The sequence below is a fragment of the Lolium rigidum genome, chromosome 5, assembly GCF_022539505.1.
Source record: "Lolium rigidum isolate FL_2022 chromosome 5, APGP_CSIRO_Lrig_0.1, whole genome shotgun sequence".
NCBI classification, from domain to species: domain Eukaryota; kingdom Viridiplantae; phylum Streptophyta; class Magnoliopsida; order Poales; family Poaceae; genus Lolium; species Lolium rigidum.
In genome coordinates, this window is record NC_061512.1 from 113,113,697 (window position 1) to 113,140,659 (window position 26,963).

At 46.9% G+C, this 26,963-nt stretch overlaps 1 pseudogene; it reads right to left on the minus strand.

The window, feature by feature from the left end:
• Positions 1 to 18,592: 18,592 nt before the first annotated feature.
• LOC124654573 lies at positions 18,593 to 21,538 on the minus strand (annotated as a pseudogene).
• Between the last annotated feature and the right edge of the window lie 5,425 nt (positions 21,539 to 26,963).

The window sequence follows — 26,963 nt, forward strand, 5'->3', positions numbered from 1 at the left end:
GTGACAAGTATGTACGTGTATGATTATATAGATAGATAGACGACGGCATGTACTCCCACCAGTATCGGAAACTGACTCGACTCGTGTTGGAGTCCTACCCGATCCCACCAGTATCGGAAATCGAATTGGGAGAGGAAGAAGGGCTGTGCGCATGGTCCGATGTTGTATGCACCGGACGCCGCGTGCGCGAGGTAGAGCGTCCGTCACTATAATAATGTCCTGATTTCTCTTCAAGTTCGGTGTTAGGTCTGTCATGTTGTCGATTGTTTAGTGGTAAATTTACCCTACAGAAGCCATCATACGATATTAATTCATATGGCTCTCGAAGCAGTATATATAGAGAGAGGTTCCAACGTTTTGTTTGTAAGCAGAGTATGCATACCCATAATTGCATATTTTCTCTCAAAGTTTAGAGTTAGGTTTGTCATTTAGTCGATTGATGATAGTACGGAATTTACCATATGGAAGATATTACAATATTAGTAGTAATTGAAATAACCCCCGAAGGAGTGCATGGAGAGGCAAAATTACCCTGTTGAAGGCAGATTCTTCGGATTGCCTCTCTGAAAAAGTCAGGCTGACAAACGGCCGGTGAAACGTCAACTTGGCTTACCATGTGTGACAGTGTAGGGGGCTAGGATTATTTTCCTGATTGATCGACACTTAGGCTACTCAATCCCAGCGTCGGGTGCTGCGTCGATGGAGAAAAGAGGTAGCGGGGCGCTTGCCTTAATAGAAGGTACCCCCATAAAAGTTCTCGAATATTTGTCAAAATTTGAATGTATCTAGATGCTATTTAATGTCGGGATACATCTAAATTTTATTAAATTTCAGATAAGCTTCGTAGGACGAAGAGAGTAGATGACAAGATGATTAAAATTTGAATGTAAATAAATTACATTAGCTTTACAACTAATAGCATGTTGGGTAAATAAGGGCAATTGACAGAATATCGATCGATACATGACAAGATGATTACTATGATAATTTGGTATTGGGCATTATATCATAATACATAGACTGTAATCCAACTGCGTTTGAACATTTGTCAAAATTTGAATGTATCAACATTGTTTTGTTCAGAATGAATGAAGTATGAAAATTTTAAATTGTAAAGCTAAAGAAAAGATGGCTGTTTATCATCTATATGTTGAGACTTGTAAAAACTTATCAGGGTTTACACCCTGAAAAGACAAAATACAACCAAATGATCAGATGAACGAGGTCATGGGCGGCTCAACCTCGATGACGTCCTCATCGTTGGCGAGCCCCGGCGACAGCTCCATCGCTACAACCGGATCCACAGTCGCCGGGGGGGGGGGAGCATGAACGTTGACGGTTTCGTGGGGGGGGGGGGCATGAACGTTGACGGTGCCGGCGGAGTCATGAATGTCGAGGGTGCCGGGGGAGTCATGGACGCCGATGCAGCTCGCGCCGCCAACACCCCTTGGCCAATGCACTCGCGGTACATCTCGTGCCACGTCCTCGTCAATGGGTCCATCTTCTCCATGTCGGCCATCAACATCTTCAATTCTTGAGACATCTTGGCCAACGAAAGTTGTGTCGCTTCGTTGGTGGCCTTCATGGCGGCGGCGTGAGCTTCCATCTTTGCCGCCTCCACCTTCTGCCTCTCCAACTCGATCTTCATGTCTTGCTTCTCTAGTATTGCCTTCCACACTACGGTGGCCCTATCCGCCGCTTCCTTGTTCTCCATTGAGAAGGAGGATATCATCTTATCGAGGGAGGCGTCCATGGCGGTGATACGCGTGAAGCACACGTCCGTGGGGAGCCCCAAGAGGAAGGTGTGATGCGTACAGCAGCAAGTTTTCCCTCAGTAAGAAACCAAGGTTATCGAACCAGTAGGAGTCAAGGATCACGTGAAGGTCGTTGGTGACGGAGTGTAGTGCGGCGCAACACCAGGGATTCCGGCGCCAACGTGGAACCTGCACAACATAATCACAGTACTTTGCCCCAACTTAACAGTGAGGTTGTCAATCTCACCGGCTTGCTGTAAACAAAGGATTAAATGTATAGTGTGGAAAATGATGTTTGTTTGCGAAGAACAGTAAAGAACAAGTATTGCAGTAGATTGTATTTCAGATGTAAAAGAATGGACCGGGGTCCACAGTTCACTAGTGGTGTCTCTCCAATAAGATAAATAGCATGTTGGGTGAACAAATTACAGTTGGACAATTGACAAATAGAGAGGGCATAACAATGCACATACATATCACGATGACTACTATGAGATTTAATCAGGGCATTACGACAAAGTACATAGATCGCTATCCAGCATGCATCTATGCCTAAAAAGTCCACCTTCAGGTTAGCATCCGCACCCCTCCAAGTATTAAGTTGCAAACAACAGACAATTGCATTAAGTATGGTGCGTAATGTAATCAACACAAATATCCTTAGACAAAGCATTGATGTTTTATCCCTAGTGGCAACATCACATCCACAACCTTAGAACTTTCCGTCACTCGTCCCGCATTCAATGGAGGCATGAACCCACTATCGAGCATAAATACTCCCTCTTGGAGTTACAAGTATCAACTTGGGCAGAGCCTCTACTAGCAACGGAGAGCATGCAAGAACATAAACAACACATATATGATAGATTGATAATCAACTTGACATAGTATTCCATATTCATCGGATCCCAACAAACACAACATGTAGTATTACAAATAGACGATCTTGATCATGATAGGCAGCTCACAAGATCTAACATGATAGCACAAGAGGAGAAGACAACCATCTAGCTACTGATATGGACCCATAGTCCAGGGGTGAACTACTCACGCATCAATCCGGAGGCGATCATGGTGATGAAGAGTCCTCCAGGAGATGATTCCCCTCTCCGGCAGGGTGCCGGATGCGATCTCCTGAATCCCCCGAGATGGGATTGGCGGCGGCGGCGGCGGCGTCTCTGGAACTATTTCCGTATCGTGGCTCTCGGTAATAGGATTTTCGCGACGGAGACTATATGTAGGCGGAAGGGCAGAGTCGGAGGAGGCACGAGGGCCCCACACCATAGGGCGGCGCGGGCCCCACCCTGGCCGCGCGGCCCTGTAGTCTGGGCGCCTCGTCTCCCCACTTCGTATCCCCTTCGGTCTTCTGGAAGCTCCGTGGAAAAATAAGACCCTGGGCGTTGATTTCGTCCAATTCCGAGAATATTTCCTTTGTAGGATTTCTGAAACCAAAAACAGCAGAAAACAAGAACTGGCTCTTCGGCATCTCCTTAATAGGTTAGTGCCGGAAAATGCATAATAATGACATAAAGTGTGTATAAAACATGTGAGTATCATCATAAAAGTAGCATGGAACATAAGAAATTATAGATACGTTTGAGACGTATCAGGCGGCCAATGCTGTTGCCGCATTCCTCTCGGCCTTGGCCTTCTTGTTGCCAATGGGATGCCCGGTGGAGACGCCGGTTGGATCGACCGGCCCATCTTCCCCAACGCTTTCCTTGTTGAGAGTGTGCCGGATGGTGTCCCATTTTTTGCAACCTTGTAGTTTGTTGAAGCAGTACATGAAGGGGAAATATTTGTCCTCGTTTTGGTTCTTATACATCTTGAGGGCGTCGAGCATCTCATTGACAAGATATAGAACAAGATGGACATCATCAAATAGATACACTATGATGCATTATGAAATAGACATCACCAAATGGACATACATATCATACCCAATCTACCATCGTCTTGCCGCTCTCCTTCCGGCCCTTAATCTTCTCATAGTAGCCATGGAACTTTCTACACGCCACCTTGATGATGTTCCAACGGTGGGAGTGGGCGCCATCGTTCTGGATCATGTTGATGGCAGTGTACTCACCAAAGTTCTTCTTCTTGTTGAATGAATCAAGAATGCCCTTGTACTACTTGCCGGAGGATTGATTGGCGCCAGTGATGGGGTAAAAGCTCACTTGCGTCCACGCGTCGATGAGACATTCATCCTCCAAAGACCTCCACCTAGGACCATGAGTGCCACCGGTCCGCCTGTTCGTCGTCGCCGTCATGGTCACGCCGGTGTCGGCGTCGATCAGCTCCTCCTAGATCTCCTCCTCACCTTCGTCCTCGTCGACCTCTTCTTCATACTCGTCGACGGGGGGTTCGTAGGCGTGACCATGTCGTATGAAGCCGGCGAGGATCTTGTCCCCGGCGGCAATCTACGCAACAAGTTACCTACTTTGAGTCGCCGGCGGTGTCTACGATGCACATAACACATAAAAAGAAAGGAAACTCACCTCTTCATCGCCCATGGACACGCCGGACGCGCTACCGAACACCTGGTGGGCGCTACTGCTCTCGTCGGCGAAGAGGTGGCGGGGAAGGCCGGTGCCGTCTATCACGTGGCCGTCGGTGCTTCCCGGGCGGCGCAGGTCAGGCGACAAGTTCAGGTCCACGCCCAAGAAAAAGGCGCCGCTGCCCCTCGGCGCCGAATCCGGTGAGAAGGGCGCGTTGGAGTCGAAGGTCATGTCGTTGTTGACGCACTTGGGGGAGTAGCTGGCGCGGCCATCCATCTGCGACAGACCCATCTGCGAGAGCGACAACCTCTCCATGTAGTACCCCACGTAGTACCCCGACAACGAGGGTGAGCTCAAGAACCCGCCGCCAAAGTTGCGTCCGACGGGTTGCTGGCTCCCTTCGGGCTGGCCGCCACCCAAGCTGAGGCACACTTCGGCAGCAGCCGCCGCTTTCGCGGCTTCGAGAGCGGCGAGGCGGAGCCTTCTGCGGTCGGCTGTCACCATGGAGCAGCGGCGTTTCTCCTCCTCCCACGCCTCCTGCGACATGTTCACCGGCTTCTCCTTCGGCGCCACGGTGCGCGACTTTGGCGGCGCCTTTGTCGGCGCCTTCACTGTCTTCCATGGAGCCTTTCTCTTCGGCGGCATGGCGGCGGTGAGGGTTTTTCGGGTTGGAGCCTGGATGGGAGATGGAGCGGCGGGCGGGAGAAATAAGCGGCGGAGGGGAAGGGGTTTTGGTAGAAAAGATGTATATTCTAAAATGTGTGGCTGACATGCGGCTCCCATGCTCAAAATTTCTCGTGCCGCGAGGCGCCGGCGTGCTCGATTCGCGCCCTTCACCAAGGGGCCGACACATGGTTTTTTTTTTTGAGGCCTCTCGATCGGTGGTACAGTTGTAGTATCTGAACTCATGTACTAACACACACCTCACGCACACCACACACACTCACACCCCTAGTACACAAGCTAAATCTACAACTACACACACAGAACACGCATGTTTTGAGCATGTTCATGCCACGGGGTTGTTGGTGTTTCTATTGGGCTCGAAAAAGCGCCAACGCTCTTTGGAGCGCGCCGGTGTGAGCCTATTTTCGATGCGGAGATGTCGGGGAGGAAGTCAAGAGAGGGGCGCGGGGACGACGCGGTGAGAGGGTGGAAGGTCAGGGCGATGGTCAGCGGGTGCCTGTACGGGTTCGGGACCTTGGGGTCTCGTGGATGGAAGGGGTGGGAGAAGTAGCCAAGGAGGGAAGAAGGGGCTGGTCTCGAACTCTCAATCGATCAAAGTATCACTTAGGAATAAGTTCACCTGTTGTTTGAGTAGCTTCGCACGAGCTCGTGTCATTGGTCCAATCCTGACTTCATTGGACTTGAGCTTCACAACAGCATCATCTTCATCTTGCAATGACGGAGGTAGTAGTGTAGTAGGGATGTCCTCATCATGGACAATCCCAAAAATATATCTAAACTGTCAATATGACTACAAACTGAGTGGCTCTTTGAAGAAGGGGAAGTTCCTCCATCAAATGATACACAAAATGATTTGGTAAGCTGACAGGAAAGAAGAACATCAGAGTTATGTGTGCTAAGTGCTAACTATTACTCTACGCCAACGTGACAAATATTAGGCTAATGCAACATTATTATCCTTGCACAACACAAAGCCAGCAAATGACCACATAACCTGCTGATTTCAGGATTTCATAGTGCAATGTAGTAATAGAGACTCCACACTTCCAATGGCGTTTACAGGCCGAGTAGCCATTCACCCTTGATCTTAAGAAAGGAACAACTAAATAAACTTGTAAGTGACAGGAACAATGGTTTTCCAGAGATAGCCTAGCAAGACACACAAACAGCACCATAGCGCATTATCATGACAAAGCCTGCTATTTTTCAGAACTTTCATGTTTACACAAACTTGCCTTCAAGCAAAACAAGCTTAGAAGTTACAAATTCCTGGTTACTGAAAGCTTACTGAAGGACAAATGACACTTGCCATCAACAAATGCTAGTCCGTGGGCTGGCATTAGGCAAAAAACTGTGTAGCTTATGTAGCTACCTCCTCTCAGTCACAGTCAACACCCTGAATCACAACAAAGGCATACAGATTTGTCAGCACTGTTTACAGTGACTCAAACTAATGGGGTTTTCATGAAAGAGTAAATAAGCAAGGTAAACAATTAATTGACCTCAAGAATCTCAGACCATCTGTATGGTGTTTTAAGTTTTGAACTGCATGGGCATCCACATGTTGATAATACACTAATTTGTGGTGTTGATTGTGATGCACTAGAAATCTACGAGAGTATTAGCATTCCAACCATATATATATTTCTTAACTATCTACACCCTGACTCACCTATGACCATTTTCTCTTGAACACCTAAGTGTGCATCATTTTGTATTACAATAGTTAACCAAGATGGTGAGGGTCTTACAGCCCAACAAATAACTAAAAGACAAACACTATAAAGTTAATAGCAAAAATACCATAAAACATAAAAGAAACCCCCAACTGTATGTACTCTACCGATCAAGGATGCAGGTCGTTGAACATGGAAATAGTGATTAGCTTCACAACAGATTCTTCTTTGTTGAAAAAGAATTAATCATTGTACGCTACTATATCAATCTCCAAAACTTAAGAGTTGAGCCATATGCGGGGATTAGTATTCCCATAGATTGCGCCAAATAGGAAACACATGTCTGGTCTTATGGTAGAAATGATTAATCCGAGGATCACATGAGAAGATGAGATATTTCTACATTCCACTTGAAACTATATTAAAAGGAGTAACAAGTGTAACTGAAGAAGCTAATATATCATTGTGCAAAACGCATACGTGGCAAGGTACAAAAACTATTTCTAAACGTACAGCTGCAAATACTGAAGTGCAATCATACTGTATACAATGAACATGTTACTGAACTGCGATGTGGAAAATTCCAGGCATAACAAATCAATCAATTCTTGCATAAGTAAACTATACTAGTAAAAGGTACATGATTTAATCATGTAACAGAGGCATTCATAGAGTTGCAGAAGAAGTTCGATATCATGTGATTTGTTTAAAACTGCTACTCAATGAACAAAAGCCACGTAGCAGCTAGAAGGTTCAGTTGCAAGAGATGCAGCAAGATCCACTCATTCCGAAACTCAGAAACTTTAAAAATATTGAGTTACCAAGACAATAAAACAACTTTTGATATCCACATCCATATAAAATTCCCAGAGATGTGGAAACTAATTAAAATAACTGGTATCTATAATTAATCTATGGCAGAAACTAGAACCAGTTCAGAAAAATAAAGATTGTCATGTTAGTGCTATATTTTGTTGACTTGACTCTAGACCCGGTGACACGGCGCTGAAGTTTTGTGATGATCGTCTCAACCCAAGTCATGGAGTCGAGGCATTATCATGTAAATTTCAATCACGGTGTCTTCAAGAATACAAAAAATTTATGCATTTGCTGATCATATCTTTCAGAGTACTACTGAAGCTCACACATTCAATTATGCAACACAAGCACTCCAATGCTAAAGAGCAATCATAAAGGTAGGAAAATTATCGCGTCGAGTAAAGGCATGGAGTTGACGCATTATCATGTAAATATCAATCACAGTGTCTTCAAGATAACCAAAAAAAGATACACTTGTACGATTATATCTCAAATCAAGTCATGAAATTGAGGCATTATCATGCGAATGTCAATCAAACTGTCTTGAAGAATACACAAAAATTAAGCATTTGTATGGTCATATCTTTCAGAGCACTACTACTAAAACTCACACATTCAACATTCAAGTATGCAACACAAGCACTAGAACAAGAACATAGAACCATTTAAGCAATGACATAGAAAGGAGGTCCTCCGAAATAATCACCTGAAAGTAAGTTATGCAGAAGAAGAGGCATCTGGAGCGGAGAAGTAGGCCAAGATTGGGCGCCCGTATGCCAAGCCATCCTCCGTAGCAAGGTGTTCCAGCTTGCCCGTGTCCATGTGATACGCGAAGCTGCCATACCCGATGGTATGGACGAAGAGCCTCCCGGTGCGCCCAGCGTCGACGTCGCTGAGCCACAGCTTGGCGCGCCGTGTCAACGGGTCCTTGGGCAGCGACGGCACGGTGTCGAACACCTCCCGCATGGGCGCGTGCATCTCCAGAACCCAGCCATTGTCGCTTCCTTCCCCATTTCCTCGCACGCACAGCATCATGGCGTCCTCCTCCAGCGAGGCGACGCAGAGCTGCCCGTCCTCCGGCCTCTCGCCGATGCGGTACTTGCGTCTTTCATCCGCGCCGCACATGATGGCCGGCGGCGACAGGCAGGAGAGCTCCATGGTCGCCGCGTCCAGCGCGAGCACGAAGTGGCTGCCGAGGATGTGCCAGTACATGCCCCCCGCGGCGTGCACGCAGATGCGCTCGAACCTCATGAGGTCGAAGTCGATGGCGACCTCGCGCGACCGCGGCAGCGCGTTCCAGCGGCACCACCCGTCGCGGAAGGATCCGACCCAGGCGCGCGGGCGGTCTCCGTCGACGGTGACGTACACGACCTCGAACTGGAGGCCGTCGTCCGCGGCGGCGGCGCGGGAGCGGAGCGCGACGCCGATGACCTTGCCGCCCGAAAAGCCGTCGAAGGGAGGCGGTGGAACCAGCGCGTGGCGCCGCGAGAGCGGGTCGCAGACGAGGAAGCTGCGGTTGCAGGAGTCGATGTCGTCGGCCTTGTGGCGGAGGAGGAGGAGGCCGAGGTGGGAGTCGGAGAGGAAGAGGTCGGAGATGTCGGGGAGGAAGTCGAGGGAGAGGCGCGGGGACGACGCGGTGAGGGGGTGGAAGGTCGGGGCGGTGGTCGGCGGGTGCCTGTACGGGTTGGGGACCTTGGGGTCTCGCGGATGGAAGGGGTGGGAGAAGTAGCCAAGGAGGGAAGAAGGGGCTGGTGCGTCGGGGGGTGAGGCGGCGGAGTGGGAGAGGAGGCGGCGCGGGACACGACAGGCAAGGGCGGCGCGGCGGATGACGGCCATCGTCGCCATCGCCGGCGAGCTGAGGTTGGATTGGGGTTCTGTGGTTTCAGTCTGTGTTGCGCGCCGCGCGATTGAAATTTTTGGAAAAGCTGGAACCTTCACGAGTACTCGCAGCCAAGCAGCCAAGCAGCCAAGCAGGTGAACTGGACTCCGCACGACCTCGGCTCCGGTTTACTGTTCCAAATTGAGCAACTTTTTTGTTAAATGTGGTTGGATTTTTTTACTTGGTCTTTGTTGATTCAAACTCAGTAAGCCTACCCGAGGTTTCAGAAAATTTACGACTGGGTATTTTCTTGTGAAGACTACATTGGGGTTTCTAGGTGAATTGTGTTAATCATGATTGTTTAACATTTTGTGTTTTCCTTTTGTAATTCGATAACCAACCCTTTTCAAATTTCTGTTTCTCTTTTTTCCATGGTATTCTATATAAAAATATCGGCAAAATGTAGTTCAATAACCAAGATCGAGTTCTTCTCTTTATTCTTGTATGTTCTTGCACCTGAGCACCAATGCTTCCGCTTTTTTCAAAAATTGAAAAACATTGTTTCTATGTACCGAAAATAATGAAAAATATACACTACATATACAAATATATTACGTATGTGGAAAGTTTCTTTAAATAATACTTTGTATTTTTGAGATACACCAAAAAAAGATAAATTTGGAGGTAAAATAAGAGAATTTTATTCATCTATACAATCACAAAATTGTTGAACTCCTTACTCCCATGATTTATTTTGATTAAGCGCGCCACATAAATTAGTGATGCCCTACCTCTCTCCCATGCGACGGTGCGCCAAAATTTGGGAATGAGGGACATCTTTTGCCTCCCTTATCCCCTCGCTGCCGCTAGAGGGCGTTATCGGGCAAAGCTTTGGTGATGTATGTGGTGACATGCCGTCCCAGGGCACGGAGGCGCTAGATCAGGAGGTAGACATGGGCTCGGTTGTTAGGGTGGTGTAGGCAAGAGGGCTCCCAGCGGTGCACGCGTAAGGGAGGCTTCTGATGGAGTTGTGTTGCATCGGTTGCGAGGCTTGGTCAGCTCAAGATCAACCTTTTCTCCCCTTTGTTTTTCATCGATAGGTTTCGAAGTTATCTAGTCATTGACTACGGTTTATGACTGTTTGGTATGTGTTTGCTGGCATTGTTGACCTCCATAGCTCTATGGTGATCTTTCTTCTGGACGACATGTGTGCTTCCTGTTGTGACAAAAGTCCGTTGACATTTGTGACCGGTTTTCTCCCATGTTTTCGCTGATTAACCGAGCAATTTATTCTTAATTGTTACTGAGATTGGCCCATACGAATATCACCGTTCATAAATATTGTGTCTTCTAGAGATATGATAGTGTACAAAGTGGTGAGCCAAAAACAATGAGCGGATAAATAAGCAAGTCAACAAAACATTAGAGAACCGTACTTCTTCCGACTTTAAAAGGATGTTGAAGATTTGTTTAAGTTTGGGTATATCTGCAGAGTAAATGGTGCCTAGATACATCTAAATTTACATAAATTTGTAACATCTTTTTATGGACAGAGGCGGCGATTTACACAAAAATAACCCAAAACTGAAAGAAAAGCACAGACTGACCCTCCGGCGAAACTATTTCACGAATCTAACCCTTTTGTGTGGCGCCCCTCTCAAGGGCGCCACACATGCCCATGTGGCGCCTCTGGCTCTGGCGCCACACACCCATCCGACGTGGCCCGTCGACGCTGAGCTGGTGACCCCGATCCGACGTGGCAGCACGAGTGGCGCCTCTCTGGCCGGCGCCACACTTTGCCCCTGGCAAGGGCACCACACATTCACTTAAGTTTGGGCGCCGCGCGCGCCCAGCCCGACCCTCTTCTTTCTTTCTTTCTTTCTCTGTTCTTCTTCTCTCCTCCCAAAGGCGCCCGGTTTTCTCTCTCCCCCTCTCTCCCCCCCACCAAATCAACCACCAAATCGTCAGATCTGTCCGTCTAGATCGTTCCCAACTCGTTGCTTGAGGTAATCTCCTCCGTTTCCCCTCTTTTCATCCATTGATTTTGTGTATTTGCTCCAATCTATATGTGAAACCCTAGATGTGGATTTGGTTGATTTGAGGGTGGAGATGGATTTGGTTGGATGTTAGGGTTGTTGAAGTAGAAGAAATGGTAGTGTGCTAGTTTGTATGGGTAGATTATGTTGATTATGGTATCTAATGAACACATGTGTGTATGTGTTGTTCCCATTATGCTAGGGGGATGGAAAGAATTGTTCATGTTCATCATGTGGACAAGGATGCTTACTTGAAGGGAAACATAGAGCCGGACCTGGAAGAGGTTGACTTGGTGTTTGACGTTAGCCCTAGCTTTGCGGAGGTGGTAGCACAAGTTAGGGTTGAGTTGAATTGGAATGAGCCAAATGATGGTATTGAGCTAGAGGGAAGGCATAATGTGGGGTTTGGAATGCACACCCGTTGGAAGATAATGCGTATCAACTCCGAGCAACGTTGGTCCATTTACAAGGAGACGGTGGCCGGGTCACAAGATAAGGCTTTGGAGTTGTTTGCAACCAAGACGGTTGAGGCTCGTATCAAGCTTGACCTTAACCGGCCCTCCTCCCCCGTTCGAGAGAGGACTCCTCCACCCATGAGCCAAGAAGAGGCCACCCAATCTCCCATTGTCCAATATCCCATTGCCCAACAACCTCCGTTGGATAATGAGTATGATGAGCATGACGATGGTGATGATTGTTTCGAGATGAATGGCAACAATGTCGGTGATTTGGATAAATATTGGACGCAAGAGGAGATGGACCACTCCATTCCTTATTCCCGATGCTATGCGTCGGACTCGGATGATGATGGACCCGAAGAGGAGGTTGACGAGGATGGCTTCACGGCTAAGGAAGCCGAAAGAGCCGAGATCTTCAAGAAGGTAACCGGACGGGATATCCGGGTACCATTGTTCCGTGATGTTAGTCTTGCGGATGGAGCCGTGGTTGATGGTGGCAAAAGTTTACTTCTTGGAGCTAGGCCACTATCCAAGAGAGATGTGGATGGTAGGACGGCTATGATCTCTAAAGGGCTAACGTTTGATACATTCTTGGAATTGAAGATATGGTTGAAGGAGTTCTCCATTAAGCATCATCGCCCGTACATCGTTGTTCACTCGGACTTGAAGAAGCGGTACACCCTAAAATGTGTGGATAAAAGGTGCCCATGGGTTGTCCGTGCACGACCTTTCAAAAAAGGGCCCTCTTGGCACATAACAAGTTGTGTAGCCACTCACATGTGCCGGGGACCGAAGCTTGATGGCAAGGATGCACAGCCGGACCACCGTCAACTCACATCCGAGTTCATTGCATACAAGCTCTCGGCGGAGATATCATCACTTCCTATCATGAGCATTAGGTCCGTGCAAGATACGGTCAAATCCCGGTTTGCCTACGACGTCAAGTACGGGAAGGCATGGAAGGCCAAACAAGCCGCATTCAAGATGTTGTACGGTGATTGGGAGGAAGCATACAGCCGTATCCCTAGGTTGTTGTTAGCGATGGCCGCAACTAACCCGGGCATGGTGCATGTGGTCGAGCCTTCCGCAACCAAAATGACATTGCATGATGGTAAAAGAGTGAGGGTATTTCACCGTGCATTTTGGTCATTCCAGCAATGCACGAGGGCATTCGAACATTGTAGGCCCGTCATAGCCGTGGATGGTACCTTCTTGACCGGTCAGTACAAGGGCACACTATTGGTGGCAATAGCAAGTGATGCAAGCAACCGTTTAGTACCATTGGCTTTTGCATTGGTAGAGATTGAGAACAATGATAACCGGCAATGGTTTTTCCATATATTGAGGACGAGGGTCATACCACCCTCAAAGGAAGTGTGTGTCATCTCCGATCGTCATCAAGGAATTCTCAATGCGGTGGAGGTTCCAATTCCCGGGCATGCTCCCTTGCATCACCGATGGTGCATGAGGCATTTTTGTGCAAACTTCTACCGGGCATGCAAGAGCAAAGAGTTGTCTGACCTTCTTCAAGATTGTTGCCTCGCTTATTCGGAGCGCCGCTTCGCAAACCTATACAACGGCTTGCTGAAGCACAAAGACCTCAACGCGGGTGGTCAAGAGTTTCTTCATAGACACCTCGTATTTAACTCAAAGTGGGCGAGAGCTTATGATGAGGATGGGAGGAGATATGGCCAAATGACAAGCAACATGGCCGAGTGCTTCAACAATGTTTTGAAGGGTGTCCGTGCATTGCCCGTGACGGCAATCATTCAATACACATTCGAGAAGTTGAATGTCTATTTCCAGAACTACACCGATGAAACGGAGAAGGAAATTGCTTTGAATGCCGAGTTCCCAAAGAAGGTTCAAGAGTTCATGGATTTTCAGGCGAGGAAGGCCGACTCCCAAACATGCCAACTTATATGAGCTATTTGGTCGAAAACATCCAGGGGCTCCGGACGATAAGTCCTTAGCCGTTTTGGCGACCCTCTTTGTGTGGCGCCCGTGCCATCGGCGCCACACAAGCTTGTGTGGCGCCCGTGGCCTCGGCGCCACACAAAGAGCCTCGCCAAAACGGCTAAGTCCCAGACTATTTGTCTTACAGTATGTTTTGTGCAATTAGACATGCATATGTGGCGCCGATGCCACGGGTGCCACACTGTGCAATGTGGCGCCATTGGGAAGGGCGCCACTCATTGACATGTGTTAAAACCATCGAAAATCCTACCATATTCCAACAAAACTGCCATCATGTCAAAAGCTATGTCATACACACATCATATCAACAGCCATTTTGTACACACATCATGGACATAACATCATCAAACCTAACATCGTAGCACATAGTTTCATACAATTTAAGAAAGCATTCAAACAACACGAAGCAACGAAGATAGAGTTGACAACACTCGACGATCTAAATATCGGTGTCGGAGCCGGATTCGCCGGTGTGGGGGTAGTGCACACGGCAGGCGGTGTCGTCGAACACCTTGACGATCATGTCGCCGTCCCCCTCGTACAGGAAGGTGAGCTGGCAGCCGGGCTCGAGGTGGAGGTCACGGGCGAACTTGTCCCACCCCGTGTGCGGGTACATCTTGCCCTGCCCGTCGAACAGGACCTCCACGGACCAGCGGCAGAAGTTGCAGCTAGCCTCCCGTAGCTGCAAGTGCGCCGGCTCGTGGCCGTCGACGAACTCGGCGAACTTGTCCGGTAGCCGCTTGATGCCGAGTGGGTCGTCGTCGATGCGGAGGAGGAACTCGAAGCAGCGTTCGTCATGCGAAGACGAGGAGGATGCAGGTGACGGTGATCGTGGGGCCCTTGCTGCTCCACCGCGGCGGCCCCTTCCCCGGCCCGGGGCGCCCGGGACCGCGGCGGCCGCCCCTTCCCCGTCCACCGGCACCGGCCATCCTACATGTTTACATTTTTGAACCATATTACGATCCATTCAACTAACAAATATGAGTTACTCCATCACAAATACTAGGCATACATGTGGGTTCATACACATACATACACATACATACATAGAGTTCATACACATACATGTGAAATTTCATATGTAGATTTCTACAAATCTATGGTTCAAACACATGCATACATGAGGCTACCATCTCCAACACAAACAATACAATATAGAGTGCACAAAAGAAAAAAAACATGTCTAGGGTTCATGTCCAAATCTAGCCCGATCTATGAAATTAGTGGATGAATGGAGAAGATTTGAAGGAGATTACCTTGAAAAATGGATGGGGAACGATCTCCACGGACAGATCTGACGATTTGGTGGTGGATTTGGTGGGGGGGGGGGAGAGGGAGGAGAGAGAGAACCGGGTTGGGGAGGAGGGAGAGAAGAAGAGAAAGAAAGAAGAAGGGTCGGGCTGGGCGCGCGCGGCGCCCAAACTTAAGTGAATGTGTGGCGCCCTTGCCAGGGGCGCCACACTCGCCGGCCAGAGAGGCGCCACTCGTGCTGCCACGTCGGATCGGGGTCACCAGCTCAGCGTCGACGGGCCACGTCGGATGGGTGTGTGGCGCCAGAGCCAGAGGCGCCACATGGGCATGTGTGGCGCCCTTGAGAGGGGCGCCACACAAAAGGGTTAGATTCGTGAAATAGTTTCGCCGGAGGGTCAGTCTGTGCTTTTCTTTCAGTTTTGGGTTATTTTTGTGTAAATCGCCGACAGAGGCAGCAATTACCTCCTTCCATCGTTCAAATTTGAAAAATCAACAACTGATGCCGTGTATCCGCGGCTGCAACGAGGAGAGAGTTGGAATTTGGACGGTCAAACAGGTTGGCAGGCTGACTGAAGCCGCGCAGGATCACAAGACACGCTTCTGTCATCATCGCTTCGGGCTAGCAGCGCAGCCAAAAGCAAGTTTGTCCAGCAGAGTACGCCACCGGTATGATCCTCCACATCATCCAAGCAGCAGGAAACCAGTTAATCTCTCTGTAAATTGATTCAACATACTCCCTATCTATCGATCGCTAGCTGATCTCTACCTGCTTGGTGCGGAGGCAATGGATTGACCGCAGGCATATTTGCATCTAGTCCAGTCCAGATTCGAACCATGTTTTAATTTCGAGCTGAAAAACGGGCTGGTCTAGAGAAATGGGTAAAATGGAGCAAGAGAAACGAATGGGTAGAACACAAAAAAAAAAAATACAGCAAATGAGAAGACAAGATTATGACACCATTTGTTAAGACCAAAACGATCATACTGCATCTTTCCAAGTCCCAAGGGCACACATGCACGCACTCCCTAAGTTGCATCGATCACTGACGACGCCCGGAGAAATCGATTTTGAGATTAACACGCTTGCCCTAACACAGCGATTACCATTGCACACCACCGCTTGGCTACCTCACCACGACGACCTAGTAGATATAGCTACGAACGCGCAGATGGATCGACGATGGCCTAGTCCTTGGACACGGCCACCCACGCGACGGCGCCGTGCAGGAGCGCCAGCAGAGCCATCAGCGCCACGGCCACGGGCGAGGTGGGGCCGACCCAGCCGTCGACGGCGGGGCAGCCGGTCCTGTGGAGGAAGCCGTCCTCGAAGACGACGACGGCGAGGAAGGACGCGGCGAGGGAGAGCCCGGCGGCGAGGAGGAGCAGCGCGCGCAGGGAGAGCCTCTTCCACCGGGCGGCGACGGAGCCGATCCCCCTCGCGGCGGCGGCTAAGGCCGCGGCCTCGCCGTCGTCGGCGTCGAAGGCCCTGGCTCGTGCAGCGGCGATGACCGAGCTGATGCCCTTCAGGGCGGCGGCGGCACGAGCGGCGGCGACGGCGCTGGCCTCGGCGGCGTCGACCGCCATCCGCGCCGCGATGAGGAGCGTGCCGGCGGCGAGGGTGGCGAGGACGAGGCGGTCGTGGCCGGCGTCCACGCGGAGGTGCAGGTCGCGCCCGCAGGCGGCGTTGTCGGCGGGGCTGGCGCGGAGCAGCACGCGGTAGGAGTTGCCCAGCACGAAGGCGAGCGCGAGCAGCTTCAGCTGCTCCGTCGCCGCCGTCTTGAACATCGCCATGGATGTCTCTCGCGCGGTTGGCTCGATCGGTGTTCTCTTCTCTCGCTCGCTCTGATGGATCGTACAGGCTACGTACAGTGGATGGGGAAGAAGTTGGGTGAATTTGAACTTGGTCTCGTCTCTGATGGATCGTACAGGCTACGTACGATTTCTGCACCCTGCTGTGCCTGCAGGGATACAAAGTTGAACCTCCATGGACTGTAAAGCTAGCTACAGTAGCTTTTTTGTGTGCGACCAGGACAAGGACCAGGACGGTCAATCGCATGCATGTGCTAATGCACTTCCGTTTCCATGATACTCCTTGTGGGGGTGCTCCTACGCCAAGGTAAAGAGCACCGCAGAAACATACTCCCATTCTTAGATGGCTCCCATAGTCTCATGCACAACTTGCAGCATTGTACCGTGTCTGTAATGCAGGCACCTTGCCTTCCTATTTCATGTTTGTTCATGTGAGCTAATTCTACTATGCAAGATTCTCTTCCTCTATATTTTAGGGAGATGATAACTTTAACCTGTTGAAAAGAAACATTCATTTGCCAAGATGTAGATCAGACAAACTTGATTGCATACACGATCTTGTAAGGGCATCTCCATCGGCGCTCCCAGTAACCCACTCCTCCTCCGGCATGTGCGTCGAATCTCCTTCAACGTAACCTTACACGACTTTGCCGGGCAGAATTCTTCTTCTACATATGGAGGCATGTCAGAAACGACGACGGTGAAGCAGGCACTAGGGAGGACGGCAAGAGATAGAGTCGCGGGGCGGGAGCTGGATAGGGGGGTGGGAGAAATGAAGCGGTGTGCAGGAGGGGAAGGAAATTGGGGAATAGAAGTAAGATTTTCGGGCTACTGACGCGACCGAGGGACGAAATCAAACGTGTGACTAGGCGGCGTGCCAATTCAAGTCTCGTCCGAAGGAGCCAGCACGGGCTCTAAAACTGGCCGACCACTTTTGGAACGCGCTACTGTGGTCCAAAATCTATGCCGGACCTCCACATCGATATTGGGTCGCTATGGGCGTGCCAATGAAGGTGCTCTAAGAGCATTCCTTCCCCACCCCACCACTACCGCTTCGCCGATGTTACAGTAGCACCAAAGAATGCAGCTAAGTAGGGAGGTGTAGTTTTGACCCTATGATAAAAAAAAAGTGGAATTTTTCTATTAAAATGCCAAAAAAAATTTGAAACAAAAAATCGCGTGTACATCCAAACATTTTATGTTCGTACCCAAGTTTTCGGCCAAAAAAAACATTTTATGTGCCATATATAAAAAAGACAAAATATGTCCCGTAAATGTTGGAGCATCAATTTTTTTATTTGTACACGGGACACAAAAAATATTCCTTTTTTTTTTCCTAAAAAGACTTGTGTCCAGATATAAAATGTGTAGATGCACATGCTAAATTTTATTTCAGAAATTTTTTATTATTTTAAAATGTGTTTTCACGAAAATGGATTCATATGGACCCGTGAGTCAAAATGATTTTTTCGCTAAACAGCTGCTAGTAATATCATGAATGCGTTACAACAGAGGATGGTGGATTTTCAAAACTCAAGGATATGTTTCATGCTACCGCGAGATTTCAATCCAAATTCTAAAATTATTACATACGCATGTCCAGGCCATTTGATCGTAATTTTCAAAAGATTGCGCGATGCTGCTTTGCCTTTAGTTTAGGTAAAGCATGACGAGCTATCTGCCGAAGACGAGGCAAATGCCATGGAGTTTAGACAGTAGGGGCTGCAACTGCCAGATGCAAGCAGGGTGAGCTATTGCTGCACATACAAATTCAAGATAGTACAATCGCAGAACAAATAAACTAGCAAGGAAGAGATTTAAATGCGTAGTCAGAAAACAATGTCACTCCGCCAACAAGCAAAACCATGAAAGACCAGCACAATTTGTTGTTTATCGCTGTCTTCGGAACACCATACATTTCAAAGGATGCTTAGATATCATGGCGTCTGCAATGCTTAAACAGTCTCACTGTCTCATTCAGGATAAGATCGTTGGAACGTCCCTATGCGCTGAATGAACAAAAATGCTAGGATGTGAGCTGACTTCGAACAAAAGATGAGCTGCTACCACCTCTGAGCACCTAGCCAGAACTTGTCACCTGAATCAAAGGAAAGACAGAATCATCAGCTAGTGATTCAAACTTTTCTAGAATTTTTTGAGCAAATAAGCGAAGGAGATGGTCAAGTACTTTGTAGGTAGAACAGGAGACATTTGTATGTGCATGATGTTCATAACTCATAACTGCCACCGATATCAACTCTTTCAATAAAGCATTTATTTCTTCAAAGAGCAAGATTTTACAAATTCAGTTGAGCTTGTATATTTTAAGGAAGAATTTCATTACTAATAGAAATTCAAATACATAGTCAGAACTATGAGTAGCTAAACTCCAAGTTCCAAAAACAAATTAAGTACAAAGTAATGAGATAGATGTATATAAAAATTATCATATGCACACCAATAGTGTCCCTTTCGACGTTTATTTGATCTTCTAATGGAAACATTGAAAAAATAACTCAAAAGAACATTGGCATCCTTGTCTATATGGGAACAGAAAGGGGCACTGGTACTTGCAATGAAGATCTTAGAGTGAATATAAGTACCTTCACCCAAGTCACCACAAATAAAAGGTCAACGAAAAGAAAAAGAACATGAAGGTAAATTTAAGATGAGGTGGCTCCTGGTTATTTTCAGTTATTTATTTCTTACAGCAATTCTGTTCTGATTCACATTGCATAACACATACTGTAGCAAGATTTGTTCCCTTCATGCAAAGAAGGGATACAGAGCTCACTCAAGGCAACAGAAATTAGATGACACCCTTTTATTTTAGTGGTTAAACCATGAAAAGTGAAAAAATTGTTTTCTTCAAACAATTTAAGGTGCATGCTTCACATAGAATTTAAATATTATATATATGCGCCTAGAACTCACATGGGAAGTTAACAAAAACACAAGCATATGTATCATTGAACACTATGATAGCATCAGTGTAAACTTTACTTCCCATGTTCTGAATAAAGCTGTGCTACGTACCATGATGGCATCAAACATCATAGGTTAATCCATGAAGTGTTATCAAGTTAATGTACACATAAATAATTGGTTATTATATATGGTGCTATAATTAACCAGCAAGCTTCACAGTGTGAAGTACAAGTGTACAACAGATGTGTATAGGAATAGGAGTATCAAAGCATGTGCTTAACTCGTCTAGCAGCAATATAATCTGTTCGCTGACAAACCAGAAGTGAGAAAGACCGACAAGAACTTCTAAAATGAACTTCTACAGATGCGCAAAATCATATTGTCAAGCAGAGCTAAATCATCATAAGCATGCAACAGACTAGTAAACTTATTAGGCACGGAGAAACTGATGCTACACGGAGAAACTTATTAGGCACGGAAAAGGGAAGATCTTACTACACATTACGCTTGAGCAAGGAAGGCAGGCGGCCATGCGAGGACGTAGGCGCAGATGGGCTTGCCGTACTCCTTGCCGCCTTTGGTGGCGAGGCGGTCGAGCTTGCGGGTGTTGGAATCGAAGGAGTAGGTCCCGTACCCCAGCATCTCGATGAAGAGCTTCCATTTCTGCCCCACGTCGACGTCCATGACCATGATGCTCTGCTTCCTCCTGATCCGGTCCTTGGGCAGGCCGGGCACGGTGTCGTAGACCTTGCTGATATCCATCTCCTCCTCCACAATCCAGCCGTTGTCGCTGTGCATGCTGTCGCCGCGCACCCAGCGCTGCATCAGCTCGTTCTCCACGGTCACCACGCAGAGCCGCCCGTCGGGCGTCTCCCCCATGCGGTACTTGAAGCGGTGGCCCGGCAGCGCCGCCGGCGGCAGCAGGTACGAGAAGGTCAGCGTGGCGAGGTCCAGTTCCAGCACGCGGCTGGAGTTGCAGATGTGCCAGTACATCTTCCCGGCAGCGTGTACGCCGCGGGTCTCGAACCAGTAGGGGTCGAAATCGACCAGGATATGCTCGGCCAGCGGGAGCGCGCGCCAGCGGCACTGGTCGTTGTCGAAGGACGCGACCCAGGCGCGCGGATGCCCGCCGTCGATGGTAAAGCAGACGACTTCGAAGCAGAGCTTGCTCAGGTGAGCGCGGGAAAGCAGCGCGGAGCCGACGTAGTACCTGGATCTGCGCCAGCGGTGGTCGTCGGGCACGGTGTCGCGCGGCGGCGGCCGGAGGAGAGCCCGGCGGTGGGTGGCCGGGTCGAGGACGAGAAGGCGGGGGTGCGTCGACCTTGGAGTCGGCACGTTGGGCTCGAGGAGCAGGAGGCCTTGGTGGCAGTCGTGGAGCTCGAAGCGGGAGGCGTCCGGCGCGAAGTCGAGGGAGAGGCGCGGGGAGGAGGCGTCGAGGGAGCGAAGACGGCGTCGTAGCGGGTTGGGTCTCTTTGGTGGATGTGCGGCGGGGTAGCGGTTTTGACGGGGTGGAAGAAGTAGCCAAGGAGGGGAGCGGCGCGGGGGAGGCAGCGGGCGGCGACGCGGCACCAGCGGTGGCAGGCAAGGGCGGCGCGGAGGAGATCGACGAGGGAGAGACGGCGGAAGATGTTCGGGAATACATCCAGGGGTAGGACGTCGATCGCTGCCTCCGCCGGCGGCTCCACCGATGGTGGGGGCGAAACCGAGTTGGGCGAGCTAGAGGAAGGTGGAGTTTGGGTTTGGGGCTTGGGCTTGCTTCCGCCTCTCTTCTTCCCAGTCTTCCGCGCCATTGGTGGCGGCGGCGGCGGCGGCGGCCGTGACTGGTGGTGGTGGTGGTGGTGGAGTTGTAGAGAGGGACAGAACAGAGACACGCCTCGGCGGCTCACCTCCCCTCAAGTTGAAATGATAGCGACCCAGCCGGGTTCCCTGCTCCACGCTCAGTTCGCCCAGCTAAAGTAGTAACGGTACAGTAGAGTGGTGTTTTGGAACATGGGTGCATATGCTCCCTATATTTTGAAATGCATGTTATGAACATTTTAAATTTCAAAAAAATTGAAACAAAAAATTTGTACGTACATCTTCACGTGCTACGCGCTCACAAAGTCGTTTCATAAAAAATCGACTTATCATGTGACCGTGTGTAAAAAAGACAAAATTCAGTACTAAAAATAATGCTTTTCACGAGATAAAGTTTCTCCTTTTTACATAGACCACAAAAAATATTGGTTTTTCGTGAAACTTAGCGAATGCACATACATTATGGAGATGTACATGTAGAATTTTTTATCTAAATTTTTTGACATTTCGAAATATGTTTTTTTGGTAGAGGGAGCATACGCACCCGGGAGCCGAATTGAATTTCCCACATACGGAGTACTAAGTTTTGAAAGATATTCTAAATGAACTCTTTTTGAGAAAACTTTCGAATTAACCTGTAAATATTGGTAAAACTATATTCCTTTTTACGTGTTGTACAAAAATAAAACTGTCTAGGTTCCCTTAGTTTATTTTGACACTCGTAACTTTTTTTTATTTTCCTCCATGCATCACGGAGCAGGCCTTCCCACCTTTTAAAAAAATATTTTACATTTTTTTAGAATGAATTTTATGTTATTTTTGTGGTGGAATGAAAGCAAATGTCGATGTTTTCTGAAACTATCCGTAGATATCATTTCTATTTAAAATGTCGTGCAATTCCTTCAATATAGAATAGCACAATTACTTTTATTTCAAATAAAAGATTTTGAGAGTTCTTTGTATTTCGGACTACTGCTAGAATAGCTAGAAAATTAACCACCTTTCTAGAGGATCTTATTTATTAATTTGACGAGGTAGTGACGGTAGCGACGAAGTTATACTAGACGAGTGGCCATGTAGGTTACCTATAGAAGCGTGACCACGATACTCGAAGTAGGCCAAAACCCAGCGGCGTGATGAAGACCATTCGCAGAAGGTGGTGAGCCGTGACGAGGGAGGTGGCATCGTGATAACCTAGGACGTTGATGCGCGGGGACATCGAAGATGATCGCGTGCAGCGACGCTACAACCCGAGGGGACGACATAGTTGCAGGGCGTGAGTTAGTGTCGCGGTTGGAGGCCACCAACACGTACACACCTAGGAAGGCGCATTGGTAGCCAGTAGTGAGGACCAAGGGCGGCGGTGTTGCATAAAGGGTCGATGCAGCAGCAACCCAATAGCTCGATCAGTGGTAGGTGCACATGCTCGTTGACAAGGCGAAAACGATCTCGGATGTTTGGGTGCATTGCCGGTGAATGCGTTGCCTGTCGAGTAAACAAAAAACAGAACGACCGGGAGAGAAAAGATCCCAATTTAAATCAAGAAGAAGACTCAAGAGAGAGATCAACCGTTTGGAGGATGAGACATAGCTAATGGTTGCGCGGCCACCGGCAGATATCATGGAGATCGACCTCCCATGCACGGTGCGGCGCGAAAGCGTGTTTATAAGCTAGGTCTAGGATATTACGGGTGATAAAAAGGAGGAGTATGATGTTTCGTAATGCGGTTGAAGTTGTACTGATGCTCTCAGGTAAGTATATATAGGTAACAAAACTTTGGAGGCAAAGAAAACTCTCCTAGAGGTAAGTCCCGGTGAGATGAATTACAAATCCTATACAAATTCCCTCACAGCCTAACGACAGTTCAACAAATATTTACAAAATTGCAACAATTGATGACTGATGAGAAAACTTTAATACTTTTCAGATGAGAGTCTGCATAACAAATCAAAAAGTCGCAAGAAAGACTCCTTGTTCAACTCTATCTCTGCAAACGCAGGGCTTTGTTTCCGCGCCTGTGTGCAGTCCTGCAGCGGGGAGACAACAGACAGAGTACGCAAGCAAAGTACACTTACACGAAATAGGAAACTGGCTTCCTGGCTACACCAGTGCGTGCACAAAGATGAGACACAAATAAATCTTCACATGCTCCGCCTATATCTTGATCAAAGAATGCAGCTAGCCAGCTATGCATGAATATATCAGCATCACAGCGAAGTACTTTCAAAACTCAACCTCATGTTTCAAATGCTACTGCTATATTTCATTCTGATTGTCTATTTCCTGCTTCACTCCAAGCTGTTCGAATCTTCAGACTGTTTGTTACTGCTTTGACATTCGTTTAGATAAATGCATTAGTAGCTATCTGCAGAAGACAAGGCTTTCAAACTTCATACTTCACAACGTGGTAAATGCGTGTTTATACAGGGGCTGCCCTAGCCAGATTCAATCAGGTGAGCCATTGGTGCACACAGAATTACAGATTCAAGCTACCATCACACGACACACAAAGTCACAAACTATGTATGAAGCATGAGATTTGAATGCATCATCAAAATACGATAAATGTTACTCGCAACAAGCATCAGCACATTTTATTGTTTATCGCTGTATTTAGATCATCACATACTACTGTACAAAGGATGCTTAAATATCACTGCGTTTGCTTAACAGTCTGGTGCATTGTCTCATAGAGGATAAGGTACTCGGAGCTTTCCCTATTTGCTGACTAAAGCCATGAAGTGCAGATCGCAGTAGCACTGCGGCGACAGAAGTTAAATGATGTGTAAGCCGACTTCGAACAAAAGATAAACCGACACCTTGCCTCAGTACGTAGTCTGAAGTCATCACCCTGAATCATAGGAATGACAGAATCAACAGCTAGCGATTCAAACTTCTCGAATTTCGTGAGCAAATGAGAACAGTAATTGGTCAAAAACTTTGCAGGCAGAACATACAATTAAGGGAATGGAAGGGGACAATTATTGTCACAGTATAGACCTTAGAGTGATCATAAATACCTTCAGCCAAAATGCCACCACTAGTCAATGGAAGAAAAGAAAAGAACATGAAAGTAAATTTAAGATGAAAGTGGCCCATGTTTAGTTTCAGTTATTTTAGCAAATCTGTTTCGAATTAGATTTCATAACACATAACAACATTTGTCCATTCATTCTAGTAGTTAAACCATGACAAGTGGAAAGGTTTGTTTTCTTCAAACAAATTAAGATGCATGCTTCACGTAGATTTTACATGTTATATCTGTCAGCCAACGTTCTCGTGGGAAACTAACAAAATTGCAAGCATATTTATTGTTCACAAAAGCCGGGGCTAATTTATGCAACAACCATAAAACATGCTGGATCACATACAGTTGTTACTATTAGGCAGAATTGCACATCTCATGCAAATGAACCTCATGTCCTATAACATACCAATATGCTATTACCCTTCCAAAAAAAATACTAATATGCTATTAAATAAATGGCAAGACCCTGATACCACAAATGCAATTTGCAATGATGCAAGTCATTGGAGCATTTTTTACCAAAATATAGTATCCGGAAGCACACTAGCTAACATATGTCCACTTGCAAACTTTCAGCAAAACATACCAGATCCAGTAAATTCCTAGAATTTATAGATACCATTTACCTTCAACATAAAACAAGAACTAGGGGAATGTGCACTAAAACATATACAATGAAAAAGTGGTAAACAATTCAACATTATGTCAGTGCGAACTTTACTTATGTGTCCTAAATAAACTTTGCTACCGAAGTCACTTGAAAGGACCATAATTCAAGGGATATAATGCCCACCATGATGTCCTCAAACTTCATCGGTTGATCTATGGAGTGCTTTCAAATTAATGTGCACATCAATTGGTTGTTATGATGCTATAATTGGCAAGCATCCCAGGTCAGGATAGGATGATCGGAGCATGTAATTAGCTCTTCTACGATCAAGATAATTTGCTATCTCCAACAAACCAGAAGTGAGAAAGAACATGTATGATAAAAACTACCAAAAGAAACTTCTACTTTCAAATAATAACTTCACTCTTGCCGCTTTGTGCAAAATCATATTGGAAGAAATCCTTACTGAGATATTACAGGGCACCTTAAGCAGTAATGAGATGGAAGAACACAAAAACAATCATATAAAACAAAAATTGCAAGATCACATTTGTATCCTTGTCAACTGTAAAGATAAGGGAATGAAAAGGGGACATTAATAGGTCGCACTACAGATCTTAGAGTGAATAAGGACCTTCACCCAACTTACCACAAAAGAAAAGGCCAGTAAATATAAGATGAGGTGGCTCATGGTTAATCAGTTGTTTTAACAACAAATCTGTTCCGAGTCACACTACATAGCCCGTAGCAATGTGTTCCCTTCAATGTGCTAGCTAAACCATGACAAGTGAAAATAGCTGTTTTGTTCAAACAAATTAAGATGCATGCCTCACATAGATTTTACATATTATATCAATGATTGATAATCAATCTGCCCACAGTTCCCATGGCAAATGAACAAAAAACGCAAGCATATGCGTTGTTCACAAAAGCTAGGGCTAATATAATAGTCAAATTGCAACCATAAAACATGCTGATCACACACATGCAAATGAACCTCATATTTTCAATAAAAAAACGCTTTATTACTTAAAAGGCATGCAAATGAACCTCATGTCCCTGCATACTAATAGTATGCTATTACAGGCAAGACACTGATAGCAAGCATAAAAGTTGCAACCATACAAGTAATTGGAGCATTTGCTCTGAGATATACTATTTGGAAGCACGCAAGCTAAGATATGTCCAGTTGCAAACTTACGACAAAACATAGTAGATCAGGATAGTTCAAGTGATATAGTGCCATGATATATAGCACCAAACTTCGTCAGTTTATCTGCTTCCAAGTTTTTTTTTTACGATGTGCTTCCAACACGCCACAACTAAAACGTCGGCAAAAGAAAAGAAAACAAAACAAAAGAACATGGAATCAAATTTATGATGAAGGTGGCTCATGGTTATTTTCAGTTATTTTAGCAAATCTGTTCTGAGTTAGATTTCGTAACACATAACAGTATTTGTCCATTCGTTCTAGTAGTTAAACCATGACAAGTGCAAAGATTTGTTTTCTTCAAACAAATTAAGATGCATGCTTCACATAGATTTTACATGCTATATCTGCCTGCCAACATTCTCGTGGGAAATTAACAAAATTGCAAGCATATTTATTGTTCAAAAAATCAGGGGCTAATATTCACGCAACAACCATAAAACATGTTGGGTCACATACAGTTGCTACTATTACGCAGAACTGCACATATCATGCAAATGAACCTCATGTCCCAACATACTAATATGCTAGTATTACATAAAAGTCAAGACCATGATACCAAAAATAAAATTTGCAATGATGCAAGTCATTGGAGAATTTTTGCCG